The sequence below is a fragment of the Erigeron canadensis genome, chromosome 2, assembly GCF_010389155.1.
Source record: "Erigeron canadensis isolate Cc75 chromosome 2, C_canadensis_v1, whole genome shotgun sequence".
NCBI lineage: Eukaryota > Viridiplantae > Streptophyta > Magnoliopsida > Asterales > Asteraceae > Erigeron > Erigeron canadensis.
The window spans coordinates 5,945,112-5,953,153 of NC_057762.1; the positions used below are offsets into that span (position 1 = coordinate 5,945,112).

An 8,042-nucleotide genomic window follows, 5' to 3' on the forward strand; every position below is an offset into this window, starting at 1 on the left:
TTACAGTTTTGTAGATAAAGTAGCTGACTTTGGGCGATTTTCCTCTGCTACTTGATCCATGCCCTTTAAAACTAATTTTACTATTTGTAGATTTTAACCCATTAGAGATATAACATAATCTAAATTGCGACCTCTACTTTTTAGGGACTATGACCTTTCAAACAATTACTTTGTCTTCTGTTACAAAGCCATCTTTGTTAATGAGAAAATACAACAGAAAAAGAAAGAAAGATACACATTTTGGACAAAAGTTGCAATATAATGGTTGTTTTATGCACTTCAGTTTCTAGTGTTCTTCTAAACTCTAAAGTAGTTTATATTCCTAGGCATCTATGTGAAAATGATGTTAGGAGAGTTGGATAACTCATGTGAAGGATAACAATACAGAGAGTTGGTCCCAGAAGTAACTTGGGATCATTTTTGTGCATGGTTTGTTTCAACTTACAATGTATCTGAGTTTGTTCTTTTGCTGTTTATTTGTATATCTTGGTATGGCTACATTAATGGAAAATGCGTCTTTATATCAAAGGCAGCTGCAAGTGGCAATTGAGTCCGGTTTCTTAAGGTATATTAGTACAGCGTACTTAAATCATTAAAAGAAGTTTTAGCTGGTGTATTATTGTTATAGTTTCTTAAAATGTCAAATGGGCATGACTTTTGAAAAAAGCATTCCATGTTATTAGTCTCTTGATGGTGATTTTCATATACTTACAGGTATAAGCCCAGGCATGATGATCCTCCCGATGGTTTCGAATTTGAAATTAATGATGAATCTCCTCCAACTCAGGTAAAGAAATAAAGTACAAGCTATGATATCTTTGATCTTTGTATTTTGGTTATTAAATCTGGTAATTAAAGTTAGTTACTTATAATAGCAGGTTTCAAGTTTTCATTTCATATTTTTATTTTGCAGGGAAATGCCCGAGCCTCTTTCAACCGATTGTGCCCAACCCGGAAAGCTTTTTGTAATATCCGAGAGACGGGTGAATCGCAACCTAAATTGATAATCCTTTTTTTTCTTTTTTAAATCTTGTTAGGCAGCGCAACTGTTAAATTTTAATAAACTCAGTTTGTTTATAAGTCATGATTTGTATTGTATATATCTGTTTTATATTTCTAGATGTTAATGTAAAGTTTTAACACAATTATTTATATCTTTTAAACAGCTAATCCCAATGGGACTGGCAAAAAATCCCAAAGGGATTGACATATAATCACTAAGAGATTTTAACTATAACTGGCTACAATTTTTTAGGAGGACAAAAGCAAATAATCACCATGGGATTGACATATAATCACTAAGAGATTTTAACCTTAACTGGTTACAATTTTTAAGAAGAGTAAAATTAAATAATCCCCATGGGACTGACATATAATCACTAGAAGATTTCAACCTTAGCTTGCTAATAAAATTAAGAAGAGTAAAATCGAATAATCCACATGGGACTAACACATAATCCCCATGTGACTGACATATAATCACTAAAAGATTTTAACCTTAACTTGCTAATAAAATTAAAAAAAGTAAAATCAAATAATCCCCATAGGACTGACACATAATCCCCATGGGACTCACATAAAATCAAATAATCCCCATGGGACTCACATAAAATCAAATAATCCCCATGTACCTTTCCAATCGATTTTTATATTGTAACTTAGGGTTTAGGGTTTGAAGTTGTAGGGTTAGCCATTAGGCTAACCCTACGACTTCAAACCATAAACCCTTAAGCGTACCATGACTTCCGTCCCCTTCCTGTAGGCTTTAGCATTCTAGGGTTTAGCATTTAGGGTTTAGATCTTTCCAATCAATTTTTATATTGTAGCTTAGGGTTTAGGGTTTGAAGTTGTAGGGTTAGGCTGACCCTACAACTTCGAACCCTTAAGCGTACCGTGACTTCCGTCCCCTCCTGTAGGCTTTAGCATTTTAGGGTTTAACATTTAGGGTTTTAGAATGTAACTTAGCATTTTAGGGTTTAACTGTGTAGCTTAGGGTTTAGGGTTTGAAGTTGTAGGGTTAGCCTAGGCTAACCCTACCACTTCAAACCATAAACCCTTAAGCGTACCGCGACTTCCGTTCCCCTCCTGTAGGCTTTAGCATTTTAGGGTTTAGCATTTAGGGTTTAGATGTTTCCAGTGTTTTTATATTGTAGCATAGGGTTTAGGGTTTGAGGTCATAGGGTTACCCTTACCATTTCAAACCATAAACCCATAAGCGTACCGTGACTATCCTCCCCCTCATGTAGGCTTTAGCATTTTAGGGTTTAGCATTTAGGGTTTTAGAATGTAACTTTCCCCTCGGGTTTTACTGTGTAGCTTAGGGTTTAGGGTTTGAAGTTGTAGGGTTAGCCGTTAGCAATTTATGGTTAAAATCTTTTAGTGATTATATGTCAGTCCCATGGAGATTATGTGCCAATCCCAAGGGGATTATTTGATTTTACTTTTCTTAATTTTTTTAGTAAGTTAAGGTTAAAATCTCTTAGTGATTATATGTCAGTCCTATAGGGATTATGCGCCAGTTCCATGGGGATTTTATGTCAGTCCCATGGGGATTATTTCTTTTGTTCTTTTAAAAAATTGTAGCTAGTTATGGTTAAAATCTCTTAGTGATTAAATGTCAGTCCCATGGGGATTATGTGTCAGTTCCATGGGGATTATTTGATTTTACTCTTCTTAATTTTATTAACAAGTTAAGGTTAAATCTCTTAGTGATTATATGTCAGTCCCATAAGGATTATGTGCCAGTCCCATGGGAACTTTTGTGCAAGTCCCATGGGTATTATTTCCTTTTGTTCTTTTAAAAAATTGTAGTCAGTTATGGTTAAAATCTCTTAGTGATTATATGTCAGTCCAATGGGGATTTTGTGTCAGTCCCATGGGGATTATTACCATATGACTGATATCCCGATGGGATTTGCAAATAATCCCCTAGCGACTGGCATATAATCACTAGGAGATTTAACCGCGACTGGCTAAAAAATTTACAAAGACAAAAAACAAATAAAGCAACAATAAATAAGTTATTTACAGAAAGTAGTTTCCAATTACTTCATTGCACCATACATATACAAAAATTAACCAACTGAAACATTATCCGTTAGTGCACGTTACTGCAGATTCTAGTATTGTTTAGACAACTAGAGAGAATATATAAAAAGTACTAGATAAGTTTGACAGTCATAAGAAATGTTTGACATTAGAATTACTTCAACTCCATTGGATTCTCTTTATCCAGCCCTTTCCCATCCTTTGGTTTGACATTCTTTCCAAGCTTAATCTTTAATCCCCTCTCAGACTGCACAACAAACATATCCTATAAAACTTGATTTATCTATAAAACTACACATAAAAGCAGAAGCCTACACAACAAACACACATCCTATTAATCTATACCATTGTAAACCAATAGCTACAATTAAAAATCTATAACATCTTACATTTCACTTCACGATGCCGAACATTTGATTTATCTGTGAAGCACCACTTTTTTACTATTTAGGAACTCTGCACTTCACACGAACACAAATGGCATTCCACTCTCTTTTGCTATAGTGTCATTGAAAATAGTGTTTTACCTCTCCCTGGTGGTCCTGATGGAAGCACTCCCTGTAGCACATTGTAACCAAAAACTTTATAAAATAATCCAAATGTACATCTAAAATCAAGCAGCCTGAAAGCAAGAGCAACAAAAAATGCTAAAAAGTACATCCAGTCAACTTGATAATATATGCCAAGGTTAGTCAAAAGTGATTGAAAGTCGCCTGAAGTAACCTTATAATACTTTGAGTGTTCACAAGCAAGAAGGATACATATATTATAAGTTTCTAACCTTATAATACTTTGAAAGTCGCTTGAAGTAACGATGATGAATGTAGCACTTGAAGAGTTCACAAGCAAGAAGTTTCTAATTTCAGTAGACACGTTTACGTTGTATGCATCCTTCCTCATGTTGGGTTCTATCTTTAAGCAAATCAATTTGCTAGAAGATGAAGGAAGGTGTGACAGCGGTATGTATATGTGGAAAGGCACTGCACAACAATCACAAGAAAGACATACATGATACATCAAACATGCATATAAATACATAACCAGATAAACTGTATATTCCTTCTGATACAATTTTACTTGACATATGAGGAATATGTGTTAACCCCTCACTAAATGAACCCTGGCATGAGCATATAGTTTGTATCATATCTGCCGGCTTCTTTTCTGATCAATATCAACCATCATGTATAACCTTTTTATGCTAATGATGGGGTGTCAGGTAATAACTAATAGACAATGAACAAGTTTAAAGAATAAGATCGTTGATGCATCGAACAGCTTAATTCTGGGGCAATTTCTCCCAGGGTAATAAACAATAACACCTCAAAATTACTAGATTTCATCAAAAACCCAAAGGCACTATCCTAATGAACACTTGTCCCTAGCTTCTCCCCCCACCTTACCACATTTCAGACCAAAAACACCATTGTTGCTAATGTTTAAAGTGCCAAGTGTCCTAAGCTCTACTATTAATGGAGGTATTCGTCCACCTAATCAATTTCCATAAGTCAACTAGAGAACTTGAAACTAACAAACCGAGCAGCTAAATGTGAAACTAACAACCCGAGCTAGTGTGACAAATACTAAGTATGCTGATACCTTGCAAAGAATGATACCAAACAAGCTAAATATCATATGAATGTCTCCATTATGCTGGGAATGAATCAACATCTGCTAAGTGGTACAATCACACACACTAACGAACTACAATACGTTAAAATGAAGACTAGTAACTACAATTGGAAATTGAAACAAACTACGTAGTATTCAATCGAGCAACAAACAACTAATAACTTATGACTCGCAAACTTAGATGGATACTAACTCGCAAACACAGATTTTAATTCAGAACTAAACCATCAATTTCATGAAAATAGTTTTCTAGCAAAGTCATCCAAAAGCTATGTATTTTTTTTCATGCATTTCAACAAACACTTTCTATGCACTCTAAATTTCTCATTCAAAATAACCAAAAGAACAATCTATCACTTTCCCATACAAATTGCAGCTTATACTTTCAGCTTAGTTCATTAATTAATTCGAATAATCAATTAAAAAACTGAATCCTTTCTCAACACTTAATCAAGTAATTCTCAGATAAGCATCAACTAAGCATATAAAATAGTAGAATACAACTTTCAAGAAGCTGAATCTAATTTTATCTTATCACAAATGCATACACAAACCTATAGATACAACTACCTATATCTGATCAATTACACATCCACATTTCCATTCCACTTCAAATTCACATAAAACCTATACATACACCTAACTATATGAAATCAATTCCACTTCTAACGCCAAATCATACAATAACTAAATAACATGAACTACTTAACAGCAACTTTACCATAGATTGCAGGTGTTTATCAATTGGCGAGACTTCATGACGGATCGAAACCAAAGCATCGGCAGCAGAGATGAATGCGCGATAGTTATTCACCGCAACGTCCTGCATCTGCCGTCGAATTCGCTCCGAATCAACTCTAAGAAGTTTCTGTACAAATTCTTCGATCACAATCTGTACAAATCTAGTCTAATATTAACATTGAAGATGACGGATATGTAATTTAATTTTATTTTACGATGAAGATGAAGTAGAATTTGAGATGACAGCGACGATGTTTGTTGGCGACGGTGGTTGTGTCCATTTCGATTTGCACACGGTGGTGGTGGTTTTCCGATTAGGTCTCTAGCGAAAGTGATGGTTGAATGAGATGATCTCAGATCTAAGATGTTGACGGAAAAAAGGGGCGGTGATGATGACTGGCGGTGGTTGAGAGGTGTGTGTGTTTTTCCGGTAATGAATGTGTGTGTTTGATTTGCTTTGAGCTTGTCCGTATTTTTAGTTTGCAAAAGACGTATTTACCCTTCCAGTGTTATTTTTGATTTGATTTTGACCCTTGATCTTTGTTGATCCAATGGCTGCGATTTGTTCCTTTGTGTGCACCAAAAACCCCATGTGTACATGAATACAACTCAACAGTCGTAAACAAAATTTCAAAATCTATCTCATAATAAAATTCAATATTATAATTTTTGGTAAAAGGTCTACATCGGAAATCTCTGAAAATGAATTTTCTCTCTCTACAAGGCGATTATGGCGGGAATAAGTTTTGAATTCCGCCATTAATAAACGCGATTTCTCCTTCAATTCTCTATTATTTTCTACCAAATTTAAGAATTACATTCAGATTACTAGTCCGAATAACTCTATTGGTTTAATTTCGTCGATTTCTGCTTATTTCAAAAACCCTAATTTTTGGGGATTTTTTTAAAATGGTAATTAAACATCGATCCTCAAATCGGAATGCTAAAGTTCCGGCGAAATTTAAGGATTCGGAGTGTGAGCTTAACAAAAAGAATGTGAATAAGAAGAATTGTGATTTAAGTTTTGATAGTGAAGTAACAGGCATTTGGAATGATGATGTAAGCAAAATAAGAGAGGATAGTAATATAGAAGGTAATAAGGGTAATATTAATGATATTCAGGGAAAAAGGATTCTAGTATCAAGATGGATGAGAGAATGGATAATGATCCGAATAAGAGTGCTTCACAGGAGAAAAATGTGAGTAATTCTTGCTATGAGGACTGCTCTGCTAGTCATGTTAAGAATGATGTACATTTTGGAACTGATGAGGATGTGAATATTGCTATTAAACCTTCTTATGCTAAAATTGTTAACAATTCTGTTAAGGATGTGAAAAGAAACCTCTTTTTTGTACCAACTGGAATGAATGATAAGGGGGAGGAGGTTGTCATCTTTGAAGAAGATCTTGTTCAAGAAGGTTATATGAAATGGAAAATGACTGTATGTGGTTTTTTTGTGGGATGTAATATGGCTCTAAATGAGATAAGATACAATTTGAGGAGAATGTGGGGTAAGTTTGGACTTAGTGAGGTGATGAAAGACAATAGGGATATATTGTAACATCTCAACAACGTGAATGTATTATTTTAGATAATAATAATAATAATAATAAATTTTGATAGACAAAGCTTTATGGAAATCACGTGAATAAAAATGGACTAAAGTCATAAAAGTTTATAATTTTATAAAGTTGCATATAGTGTTACATACATCCGTGAGATAATAAATATTAATGCAACTTTAGAATTTCTAAATAAAATTGTTTGACTATATGGACTTAAAGTCAGGAAGTCTGACTTTCGAGGTCAAAAGCAAGAAATTATGAAGCATTAAAACTAAGATACTAGTAGAATGATATAGTTGGACACATAAACTAAATAGGGACGCTTGGCTAAAAATTATAAGTGTAGCTTTGCTTAGTCATTTAAATTATGTATGTAGCCGACTCTATCTACGGATATATCATAGCAATAGAAATATAATTACCGATCAAAAATTTTGTCTTTATCTATCACTCTTATACTAAACTGTGAAGTTTTTACCATACTCATAAGACAAAAATGATCAGGAGATAAGAAAATACAAAATAAGAAGCTTTAATAAATTATACGTAATTAAAACAAACTTCACATAGCCTTTTATTACTTAATATATTACTACCAATTTGAGGTGTTCGTATGAATATAATTGCTTCGACGTCAACAGCAAACAAGGAAAGGAAAGACTTTTTCAAATTTAGTGAGTAAGTGTATCTAGCTTTGGATTAAAGTAAGTAATAGCTATCTTGTATTTATAAAGTTATTATTTTTAATTATTACTTGTGATATTGTAACCTGATAATGAAAATTTATATGATTAGTATCATTTTTGGAAGAACACTTAAGGATTTAGGATGGGTTTGTTTATATGATAATCGTAAAGTAAAGTTTACCTAAGGAAAGATTAATTTGAGTATATTTGAGATAATTACTAGCTATTTATGTGAGATAAGTCTAATTATTTGATTATAATTCTTAAGATTATAAATATTGCAAAGAATAAAATTTATCTAATGATTGAAATGGGTTTTGTGTTGAATAATGATGCTGACAGTTTGGATATAAGTTCGTATGTAATTTT

At 33.4% G+C, this 8,042-nt stretch overlaps 1 long non-coding RNA gene across 1 annotated transcript; it reads right to left on the reverse strand.

Moving 5' to 3' along the window:
- Positions 1–3,020: 3,020 nt before the first annotated feature.
- Positions 3,021–5,872, reverse strand: LOC122589075. Its single transcript, XR_006322225.1, has 4 exons — positions 5,402–5,872; positions 3,830–4,028; positions 3,438–3,606; positions 3,021–3,295 (listed from the first exon to the last, which is right to left on the reverse strand). It is a non-coding gene; the product is annotated as an uncharacterized LOC122589075 (long non-coding RNA).
- Between the last annotated feature and the right edge of the window lie 2,170 nt (positions 5,873–8,042).